General features: G+C 33.2%; 1 protein-coding gene across 4 annotated transcripts in view; it reads left to right on the forward strand.

Moving 5' to 3' along the window:
* Fak (protein tyrosine kinase 2 Fak) overlaps window positions 1–12,994 on the forward strand; it is a 170,458-nt gene that overhangs the window by 5,402 nt on the left and 152,062 nt on the right. Inside the window, exon 1 of one of the 4 annotated variants that reach the window (XM_090116461.1) lies at window positions 5,622–5,779. The exons of 2 other annotated variants lie outside the window; for them this stretch is intronic. The gene's annotated coding sequence lies outside the window, so the exon portion shown is untranslated. Of the gene's footprint in view, window positions 1–5,621; window positions 5,784–12,994 lie in introns of those variants that run through there. One more of the 4 variants, XM_090116462.1, reaches the window with a different exon arrangement.

Genomic DNA, 12,994 nt, shown 5'->3' on the forward strand with positions numbered 1-12,994 from the left:
TGTTGTGGACTGTGGTCTCCAGACATCTGACTCACGTACCCAACTTTATGGTACCATTGTTTTTAATTCTAATCTGATCTCTTGTTTAACTGTTATTTTAGTTAAACTCTCTGTGAAGCTTGTTTATGAAGACGTTTACCGGAGTAAAAGTTGGTAACAATTCTCACGATCAATAATTAGATTTGAAACTGTAATCTATACTGATATAATAAAGCTGAAGAGTTTGTTTGTTTGAACGCGCTAATCTCAGGAACAACTGGTCCGATTTGAAAAATTCTTTCGATGTTAGATAGCTCATTTATCGAGGAAAGTTATAGGCTATATATCATCACGCTAAGACCAACAGGAGCAGAGCGACGCGGGTGAAACCGCGAAGCGCAGCTAGTTTTAGTTAAACACTCTGAAGCTTGTTTATGAAGACGAATACCGGAGTAACAGTTGGTAACAATTCTCACGATCAATAATTAGATTTGAAACTGTAATTATTGATATTAACAGTGTTAACGTGTCGTGGGAATTAACGGTTGGCTTTGAATCTCGGCGGTATTGTTAGTAATGTATAATCTGATAGCAACATCGTTTAGTCTATAACTGATGCTAATGAAATTGATATTAATTGTAGTGATGAAGGAGGACTCATAGATGCTATATTTTATTTTGGCTATTCTGTACGTAATGTAGGTGTACATTTGCATAGACGGCAAAGTTGTTGAAGTGAAAATTCTTTAGGCGCGTTGAGAGTAAAATTTCAAAGTCGCGTCATGGATATACCGTCACGTCATGGAGTTAGGCGACGATTTTGGTATATTTGAATCTTGCCAAAGCAGTTTTACTTCTGACTCGTGTGCTCGGCATACTCTTCTATATGTAGGAAACACTATTCTATACTTCATATTCCAAAACAAGCGGTAAATCATATGTTCAGTTTTCTAAACTTACATTTACACAATAATTGTTATTAGGACATCTATGAGTAACGCATTAATTTCGCTATTATCTAATCAGTATCTTGCAAAAACGCCGATTGTTATCACAACGACAATGACCTGTTATCTTAATCGTCGAAATGTTGAAGTAGCAAATGGTAAGCTGTTTGCAAACACAGCAGTTTTTATTTTTACTGAAAAGCCACTACCATATGAGGTTATAGAGGACTCTTAAAATGTAGAGGGGTTTCTGATGGCAATTTTTTTAAGCAATGTCTACGGAGAAATATCGACTCCAAGTAGTCTGGAGATAGGGAGTGTATTTTTAACCTTCCATAATGAAATGATAGCCTCCGATGGATGATATGTTTGTACTGATAGATTTGTTGATTTAGAAGCAGGTGAAGCCACTTCAGTTTTTATGTTTTTATCATTCTATTGTAGCTTTGGTAACGAGCAAACAGCATTACAAACGGATTGGAACCGTAAAGCCTTTGTGCGGTTCGCTCGGTTCCCACGCCACTGTGCGTTGGGCGTAACGCTCTTTTAGTGAGGATTAAAGATTTGTTTACACAGGATTATGGGATTAGAACTAGTTTGGATGAAAGGAATATTACGATGGCAATGATGGGAAAGAGGACTATTGGGTAAATTCTGGTAATAATGGATTGACCATCGCAGTTTCAAGTGTTTCTATAAATTGTAATGATTCGCTATTAGAAGTGTACGTTTAAGTAGCGATTTAATAATTATGAGAAACATAAAGGAAGGTAGTTGGATTATAATAAAATCAAAGGAAAAACAAATTATGTAGGCATTGAATGTAATAGACAACACTGCACATAAATCTACAAACCTCATGAAAAATAAGGATGTAAAACAAAACGTAAAATCTCAATCCTAGACCAAACAAATAAACATTTCGCTGTTATCCTCAGAAAAGGCCAGTCAATCAGCGCAAAACGAATGTACAGGCATCGCAAACAGCTTCGCTTTGTGCGAATCGCGATGAACACCATTCCAATCCAAACAGAATTAAAATACGATTGCGTTTAATGCGTTCCCTGAATTGAATTATGGCGGGAAACGAAATATATTTCGTCACTGCATTGTTGTGGACTCGAAATAAATGTCCCTCAAAGGAAGTGTCCTTAATGAGGATGGATTTAATTTTTGTTCACGAAATTGGAGATGACGTGTGAAGATGCCGCCCACTTAACGTTTACGGTCTATTAATATTTTGAGTTAATCGTTTGAAGCTTTTATTGTTGACACCTTTTGTTTGGGTTATGAGGAAGTGCTCGATATTGGGTGACTAATTTAGAATAATGATACATTGTATTATCTCCCTTTTGTTTAAGAACAAACAATGATCATCTAAGTTCCTATAGAGAAGAAAATATTGCGTATTCCGTGTACATAAAAATATATAATACGACGAATATTAAAACGCGTCTAAAATGATATTGACTTTTAAAATAGTGTTAACTGTAAACTGTTAAAACTATGAAAATGTAATCGTAGAAAATAAATAATGCCAATCGAGTTCAAATATTAATCTATACATACGTAATTAAACAGGTATCGAATGTAATGAGTGCCATCTCGGATATCTTCGAAACTTGGAGTGTAATCCGAACCGTATTGAGTTTCGACTCTCATCTCGAACTCTGTTTCTGATAGTTATGCATTTATACTATGAAGTGGCCTCAGAAAAGGCCAGTCAATCAGCTCTATCTCAGTTTTAATGTCGTGAATTATAATTTTTTTTTCTGTTATTGGATTTGTGTTTGAATGAATTAATGAATTTTAGTTTACAATTTGGCAGCAATATCAATAGTTTCAATACATATAATCATTATCTGTTTGAAAGATGTTTTTAAAATAAAAATAATAATCAAGTATGTGAAATTAAATGACTGTATTTCTGCATGTCCATAATTATTCTATTTTTGTTTAATCATTTAAAAAGTAAGCTATGTATAGGAGTGTATAGGTTATACGGAAGGTACACATTTTACTTATTTAAAGGTCATATTTCAACCCAAACTAAATTGTCTGTGACACATGTCTTTGTCCGGTGGAAAAGGGATTGACATAACCACATTCAATGCAAAATCTGAACTTTCACATATAAAACGATTTCTTTTGTACGGGAAACGTAAATAATTTTAACCTTAGCATTAGGTTATTGTAAATATTGTATACGATGAAACAGCAACGTTTTGTATGTACATACAATACGTAATTCTGTTATATATTATTTATTTCAAAAACTAAATTATAAATTTATAAAGAACTGTTAATTTTCACGGAATCCCAAATTACCCTCAACTGCGTCGATTCAATTTAAAATAATTCCAGATTTAAGATATGACATTCATTAGCCCACTGGAGGTTGAGGTGAACGGACGTTAGATAATTACGCCTCGCAGCGTAGCACGCGATTATCTCGACATGATGTAAGTAGGAGGTACTTTAATAATGGTTATAAATTTGTACGCAATGCTTTAATTACTGTTTATGTCATGTTGGAGAGTTATTTATTACAGACAAAAAGACGCAAGTGGCCTGCCTTGGGATAGTTACCGAATTCGTGGCGTGCCAAATCGTAAAGATATGTATTCATAATTGATATAATTAATCGAAATTATGAGAAATTTTAAATTGAGGAAGTTATCACAAAAAGGGATAATATAATAATCGTTTTAAAACCCGTTTTTAGTCACGATATTTCAAATTATTGAACCCCTCAATAAATAATTTGAACAATCATCATTTTGTAGCCACATAATAAGAGCAAAGTGAATGATGATATATTTATATCACTTAAAGTAAAGTTGATAGTCATTTATATGTCTAGTGCGCTAAGTCCTGTATTCAAGACAAAAAACAACCTTGCACGTAGAGTAAAATCGATCAGTGAAACAGACGTGAAATTAGCTCCAGACCCTATATGGATAGGAACCATTTTTAATCTTATTGCCATAGCTTTCTGGGGCATATGCACTTGTACCGGTGAAATATTGCCAATATATCCACACTATCGAAGTCACTGTACGAGCACACGTTTTAAAAATTAACGCTTTTAATACATTCGGCTTTTATTCTTGAGGTAATTCAATGCTTTCAGCCATAGACAAATGGGACTGGAATGCTCTGGAAACAAAGTCTTTGACTGTTGTTGCAATTGGGAGCCTTTTATTTGTGTTTGCGAGTCCGGAGTGCCATTTATCCTGATATTTGGTTATTCCTTTAGAGAGCGGATACGCAATGTCTTTCCAAAGATAAATCTTTAAAAATTGGAACTCCAGTCCTTACTGTGTCGTGTATGACACTGTTTTACTTAAACCTGAAAGTTTATTTGGGCAAGAAATTATTCTTCACATCTTCTTGTACTAAAAACATTATATTAACATATTTATATAAAGAATCAAGTGTTTACTTCACTTCTTTTTGGTTCAATTTCTGCAAGTTTCGAAGTAGGTTCGAAACTGTCGCTGTTCTTTAAAACATGTTATTGAATGGGCAAAAAACGTGAACGAAGTTAAATATACTACCGTATAGCTCCCGTTAAGCATGTACGTTACATAAAAACATTATCGAATTATTTGGAAATATAGGCGGGTGATTTTTTATCAACGGCCAATTCGATTTGGCATACGAATTGCTGTTTAAGATCGCATTGCAATTAATTTGGCAATTTTGGCGCGTTTTTTTCGTCAAAATTGCATATAGAATATTGTTCTCGGAATCGTTTATGAATCGCATACGTAATTATTGTACGGTACAGTTGTCGGGTGACAAATGCAAGTGTACGAAATTGGAAGCGAGTGTTTTGTGGCCGATCGATTTAAAATCATTCAGTGAACGTTTTTGTCTACGTAACGGCATTTATATTATGCACATTTGACGAAATGATGTTGAAGAAATACAAGCTTTTAAATCAAAAATAATAAGAATACAGACAAGAGAATCAACATTTTTCAATCAAGCACGAAGAAAAGAAGATATCATGACCATCCAGCCCATAATATCCTAATTTTGAATGTCTCTTTGATGTTATAATCTGATTCAAGCAATCATACTGGAAAATAGCAAATTTCATATTAACGTGTAAAAGCAATCCCTGTAAATTAATTTATAATAATCTGAAGTAAATAAAGCACGTACATGTTTGGAAAATAATCTTATCTTGAGTAACTAACATCTGTTGGATGTTTTGGTTTAGAAGAAACAGCTTTTGATCAAGACATGAATATAGATTTGTATCGAAGATAGAATTATGTACCTATGTCTACACATACTATACCTACTTAGATGTTTTATACCACATTATAAAATATCAGGGACGATAAACTCTTTTGTTATTATTTTTAGATAGCCAGCTCATTGATAATTGTCTCGCTTTACACTAACGTCGGAAGAAAGATAATTACGTTATAATGAACACGATAAAATATTTATGTTGTACAATGTGCGCGTTGGTGGGTGGAATTTGCGAATTTAACATGGTTGTGAGGACAGAAGCGGAGGCGGATAGATCTGACCAGGAGCATCGATTGGCGTACCGTCTCCCCACTATACAATTATAGACCTTATGCCTCTACCCCAGGGTTCAAATTTCTTTAGTGCCAAAGGGAGTTAGGTCGTAAGGGTTTTGGTGGGGGTTGGGTTCCACGCGGCAGCCTGGAAGCCGCAGTGCCGCGCCGGACGCCGGCTACGATGCACGTGTCGATGTCATTTATTTATTTAAAAACATGCGACCGTAGCGGTAGCTTTCGTTGACGTGTTTTATAAAAGGAGTTGTGGTGTTGTTTTGTATGTGATGTGATAATGTGAGGAGTGTTTATGTAGGTATTGAATGGTTTATGTGTTTGTGGCTTATATTTCCACTTGTTTTGAGTGTTGAATGTGTCTTCCCGTGAGGTAAATTGTTTGTTTAATAATAAGGAAAACAATGGACAGATACTGCCGTCGCTGTATGGAGGATTTTAGTGTTAAATGTTTTGGATTCAGTTGAGGAAATATATTTTACAGTAACTACTTGGAACTCAGAGTACATTATATTAAAATAGAACTATTTTATTCCTCGTAAGTTAATTTATTTGAAAAAAAGTAAATCAAAACTTCATAATCAAAACGCGGCTGCGTTGTTTAAAAATATAATTGATAAACAATATTTATCATAATTAAATTGTTCTAAACAGACATACACTTAATACCTAAGCATACTACTTAATATTAAATATATAAAACCTATATCTGAAAATGGAAGTGAACACCAGTTAGGATTTGCCTGATGCATCGAACTGTATCTTAATTTTAATCAACTTATTTTCTAATTAATAATTACAAAATTATAAAAGGGAGGCGTTGAAAACAAACGATTATTTCGCTATAGGAAGCGTCCTTATTACTTCCTTATTGACACTAAACAATAATTTTAACACACCCCACAAATTCATGAAAACATCAGCAAAGATGCGCCGTACTAAGCGAAAGTAAATAAAAATTAAACGGACCCTTTTTATTTCGCTTTGCCCTTCTATTCAAACGATCCACCATAAAACCAAATGTTGTGAACAATCTCATTTATTCCAGAAAACATTTCTCCTAATTTACTTTCAACGAAAATCCTTTTATAGACCGCTAAAACGTTGATTCAGTTAAGGCTCATAGTGAAACTATTTTGAAAATATAGGTATTTCATCTCTAGCTGTGACGTGGTTTTACCTGTGGACGAAGTCCGAACCCGTGGACAAATTCAAATAATTTCATAGCTGATTTTCATTCTGAATTATAACTTATATTTCTGTGAAGTTTCACGCAAATCCGTCCAGAAGTTTTATCCTGAAAGAGTAACAACATGTCCATCCTCATAAACTTTCGCATTTATAATATTAGTAGGATAATGAATAACACATACATATATTAAGTAGAAGGAAAACTCCATGCTAATTTTAGTTAAATACGAAAAACATATGACTCCACAATAACAAAAGATGGTTTGTGTACGTCTATCTGTGGGCTAAGTACAGCCTCTCCATTTGATTATTCATACGGCTCGAAACCCAAACAGATCTATTCTAATTAATTGCTTACTTGACGAAGGATGGCCGGTTTATGACAGTTCGAAGAAACCAATCTCATCGGATGATTACTTGATTAACTATATAATTGTATTTCGATAATTATATCTGAAGAACATTAACGGCTTAATTGTCTGTTACGCTCTTGTGTTAAAGTAGGCTATTTTTTGTCTACATGCTCTGGATTTGTAGTTTGAATTTCGAATCAGGTGGCAGAATGCGTGTTCGATTTTCGATTTTATTTTCTTTATGTATGTTTATGGTATAGACTTACTGGCCAGTGACTTAATACAGTGTTATTTTTACTGGTGTGTATTTTACGGTGTTTTCCTAAACAAATACCGAAGGTCGGCCACTAAAGAGCCTCTAAGTAAAGGGTCAATACTAATCGTAATCCATAATACTAAATAGGGACATCGACCCTTTTTGGGTGAACGTATCCGCCAACCCGCACTTGGCCAGCGTGGTGGATTATGGCCTGTACCCTCATAGGAGGCCCGTGTCCCAGCAGTGGGAACGTATATGGGCTGATGATGATGATGATGATGATGATGATGTCGTTTTATCGCCGCTTCGTTAAGGCATTCTAGTTCTAAAGTTTAATATGTTGTACAACATTATAGTAGTTGAATATAAATAAAAAAATATTACGAAATTTTTGCCATTTTTAATTCAATAGTTCTTATAAATTTTATTCGTGAAATGTGATGTAAATAAAAAATGTTGTTTTTAAAGTGGCCCTTTTATATCTCCAACATTATAAAATTCCGATGTTGAAATAAAAAATATTACACAGAAAATATGAGAGGTACACGTCACCTCTCTTATTTTAGGCTGTATGAACGAAGTCCTTTGCCATTCTTAAATCAAATATTCGAAGAATGATGTCTCCAGTCTCTGGCCAATATTCTTTATTTTTTAAATTTTTGTTTCGAATTGTTCCTGGCTAGTGGCATTCTTTTTTTTTCTTTTTGTAAGCTTTTTTTTTCGGCCTATTGAAATAATCTCGCGCGTACAACAAATGGTAAGTACATTTTGCGTTATATGAACTCGCTCCGCTAAATATAGACAATTCGAGATTGCGATGTAATAACCGGGTCATTACAATGCTTCGGTCGAATGTGGAGCAATTATTTAGTGCATGTTTTTGTTTGTGGTGTCGACTGTTGAGGTCAACTTTTTTGGGTATGTGTAGGACAATTCATTTTGAATTATTGTGAGGTTTACTATAGGTATAGAAGTTTTAGATGCACTAATCGTTCCGTTCAAAGTCTTATGACTTGCTCATAATATTTCTGATGGCCTATTGATACTTTTTGGCTTAAGTATATATTCATACATAGTTTGACTGAATTCACACTAACTAAACGAGACGTATCCAGAAAGTGAAATCGGCCATTATAATTTATTTTCGGCGTTTGCTTAGTGTTTATCCATAATGAACACTTCATTTAATCGTATTATATTCGTATATTAGTGAGGTTTATATATTTTACCATTCCAAGAACTAAATTTAACGTTATAAATGTAATAGATTCGAAACGTGAATGCCTATTTTAATACAGGCTGTGTATTTTAGTGAACAAATTATTCTGATCGCATTTGAATACTTGTTACTCATGCTAGGAATGCAATTCTAGATATTAAAGGACTATTTCTATTTTATTCCTATACAACCTTAGACCGTGGCTTCGTTTGTATCATTATACGATTATAGACATTTGATATTTCAACCCAATATCGATCTACTTATCAAAATTAGGTTATTGGAAAATTAGCAATATAATTAATAGTCATATTAGCCTTATGTACCTAAATTACTTATCAAAATTTTAATTTGATAACTTTTTTCTAAAACCGATGCCAATGCTAGCAAAATATCTACCACTATTTGTCATATGCTCATGCGTTGTTTAGCTATCTTACCAAAGATGTATGTCTTAAACAATAGCTTTGTATAGCAGAGTCTATTTATCTGAAATACCTACGGGATATTTTCAGCAACTGTTTGTTTTATAAATAAGGTTGCCATTTGACGACATACCACCGCCAAATTGTTCTTTTTAAACAATACCCAGTTTGAGCCAGCTTTACCCAGCAATGTATAACAGAGTCAACTAGGTATCTGCTAAAATACCGTATACATATTTTTAAATCCCCAGTAATCTCGTCTCGACTTTAATTCACGACGCTAATTGTACAGGTAGCTGACGTTTATTACATGACATTAGGTGACTTTTGTCCTTTGTTTTTTATTTTCTACGCGGGAAACGCTGAAATGGCGGGAAATAATGTAGTCTACTAATTAGAGGAATAAGAAGTGAATTTTATTAAGGATCCTACTAATTACAAGAATAAGAAGCGAATTACGGGTAGTTTATATTATTATGAATTTTTAAGTTTAAGGCACTGATAGTTATTGTCTAATTTTGATGATACGTTTCGAGCGGTCTGTTAAGTGTAGAATTTTAATACGATAAAACACTTCAAGTAAAAATTTAAAGTAAATTTGATTCATAGCTTCCTTACTACCTAGTACCTACCATCCAAAGAAATATGTTTTCACAGACAGGATTAGTTATAAACTAAATGAATCAGCATGTGATAGATTCTTGTCTTCAGTCGTTACAATAACAGTCGAGCAAGATGAACTAGCCGAGTTAATTATAAATGTAAATAATGATTTGCGAAACGTATTCGTGAAGCAATCGCTCTCTCTGTTTAGTTAACTGAAAACTTTAGTTGATTTTAAACGGATTGCGAATGCTTGATTTAGTACATATTGATAGTGTATCTAAATAGTTTTTAGGTACAAGAGAAGATTGTGGTATCCTTTTAGGTTATTCATTATTCGATAAAAACAAAATAATTTTTGAGTTAGATACCTTAGATCGGGGTCGTCGTTTTTTGGTTGTGGTTATATTCTGAGAAATACCTCTATAATAACCTTGTACCCCACGAACATTTGTTGTTTTAAACTAAAAGCTACTGAAGATTTACGAGCTCCTAATATTTTGGCAAAGTGCAAATGGTTATAAGGATATTTGATAAGTGAATTAACAAATATTTGAATTTGTCATTGATGCTTATAAATTGCTTTCACGATATGGGACTTTCTATGATGAAACTTATTTAACTTTTAACGACGTCGTATTGATATTTAGATTTAATGCCGTCCAGTTTTGTGTCGTAGCGCGGCACAATGAATATTATGAACGATTGTTCGAATGAATCATTCATCAGACGGTTATGCAAATGCAATTTCTGTGCAGTCAGACTTAAAATAACGTTCAACTTGACGCTATGAATTATTATGACTATATTTTTAATTTCGTCCGCTTAGTTTGTTTCATGGCGTACGTCTTTTGTTTTTGCTTGTTCGTGGGAATCGTAGAACGTTCTAGAATGTTCTTTTGGCATTTAGTCATTGTACGTCTTGTTTTTTAGGTGAATTTCGCACAATTACTAATAAAGGTACAATATAATAATAATAGAGGGTTGGTGGTAAAAATAAACGTGATTAAATAAACTGACAGTACTTTGTGCCTCACACCTTTTCCTAAAATAAAATTCCGGCTCAATTAAATTCAATCCCAGCTCAAAAGCCTAAAATTTCATTAACGATTAATTATTTCTCTTTTGGCGTCTGGTTGGAATATTTCGCGTATGAAGCCAATATTTTTAACATAATTTAGTGCGATCTCAATACAGGACATTTTATCAATGCTTTTAAGTACAGTTTACTAAATAGTTACCATGTAAGTATTAGGTATCTTTACTAGGCATTAGAATTGTTCATTGCCTATTAAGACCGAAAAAAGTTACTGTTTTGACCTGTTTCTATAATCGGATACTAGCAGTTGTATTTTATGATGTATTACAGGATAGATGTGATAGTGATAGAAATGTTTAGTTTATATAAAGAGACGTCTGCATCGATTCGTCTTCCTTATTCAGATTTCCGATCTTGTTTCCTTTGGCAACACATTCGCAACTGGTTTTTGTTGACATTTATTAGGGATGTCGTGCTTATGTTCAATAGTCTTGACCTTGGCCCTGGTGGAAAAGCTGCACTCTCACTCTGGATAAAAAATAGCTTTATGATTTGATTCGATCTTGAAATCAATCGAAAAAGGTATTTCTTTTTTATCATATTCTTATTGATTAGTAGATAAAAATTGAACATTTACAGATGTTGTAGTTCATCAAAGATTTCATTTATAAAGTTTATGTTACAAATTAAAATAAATAATCATTCACTCGAGTTATTGACCGAGCAGATATCGTAACAGCCGTTGTTTTCTACTATCGAATGTTTTTCTTTCGCGACATAAAATAGGACATTGTTTACTTATATCTTATAAATCTATATATTTAAAACTCAAAGGTGACTGATATAGTGATCTATCAACGCACAGCCCAAACCACTGGACGTATCGGGCTGAAATTTGGCCTGCAGGTAGATGTTAGGACGTAGGCATCCGCTAAGAAAGGATTTCCCGAAATTCTTGCGGGAACGGGGAAAAACGGGGATGCACGTACGAAGTCGTGGGCGGAAGCTAGTAATTAATATGTTTAAAAAAAATTACTTACCTATATGTAGAAAAGTGGGTATTTCGTCCACAACACTTTGAAAATAATTTTAATATATCTCTTTACATCTCCGAGGGTCGTTTTAAATGTATTATGAAATAAATAATATTACATAAAGTGCAGTTTCAATAATTAATCAGTCCGTAATGAGAGATTATCTTGCATAATGAAATAAGCAAAATAATGAGGTTTTGCGTATGTTTATTAATAATTATATTTCCATATGTAAAAATAACCTGTAAAATGGTTTTAATTATAGCGTGGGATTAGCTTCAAAGAATTTTATTAATTAATCATAACTAAACCTCGTTATTAGAGGTTTTCTGCAGATGCATTTTTTATGATACCCTTAAGCTGTTAATTAATTAAATGAAACAAACATTTATATTTCATTTTTTCGTTTGGAATTTGACCGTTTGGAGACGATATTACAAAAATTTAAATATTTTCTTTAAAAATCTCCCTTACCTACTACATTTTTACCCATTCAATTCCAGGAACTATATTCCAATTTTATTTCCAGGAACTATAAAAATATTCGGTTTACAGTAAATGCAATATGTTCATTCCTAAAATCGAACTCGATGCAAAAATATTTTTAATAAAATAAACCAAAAAATCTATCGGGTACAAAACGCAATGACGTCATGCTTCAAATTGGTCGTCCTCTCTGCAGATGTTAAGGACGCGGTATGGATTTTGAGGAACCGCGACTTTTGATTAAATTGAATGGGTGTGTTTTTAGTATGATATCAAAATAAGAGAGGTAATAGGAAAGTCATATCTAATAAGAAAAGTATTAGAATAATGTTCATGTTTTTAAAAGAGAAATAAAAACAGTTGGGTGAACAGAAACCTAATATTTTACAAATAATAGTGTAACTAAAAGTGCATTCAATGTTTTGTGTCTATTTTGCGTAAATATAAATTAAAGTATAGGGCTCTCAAATGTATGCAGGTATATGAAATAAGAAGCTTATCTTGTATTAATGCTTATAAACAGATATAGATAATATGCTATAACTATGTACAGTAAAAATATTTTTTGTTAGTCATATGGATACTTATCATGAAATTACTCTCAGTTTTTATAAACGTGGTTGGCTCGAAGTAGGTAGATACCTAAAAGAGGGTCTGAAATGTATTATTTAAGGTCTTATTCTCCATTATTATAATTCTTATATTTAAAATAATTTCGAGTCAAGAAATCCTAAACCAAAACGTTCCTCTTGCGACCTTACAAAAATTAGTAACGTCCCAAATTTCAATGGCCGTATTCAACGGAGCATACCGGGCCTCTGTGATGCAAAACCTTTACAAAGAAACACACCTACCTGGCAGTCGTATTTTGAATACGTTAACATTATAATCGGCTCGTTCTGT

This window comes from Colias eurytheme, chromosome 25 (assembly GCF_061535395.1).
Source record: "Colias eurytheme isolate Ceu_HAF_F1 chromosome 25, ilColEury1 Martin Lab GWU primary, whole genome shotgun sequence".
NCBI classification, from domain to species: domain Eukaryota; kingdom Metazoa; phylum Arthropoda; class Insecta; order Lepidoptera; family Pieridae; genus Colias; species Colias eurytheme.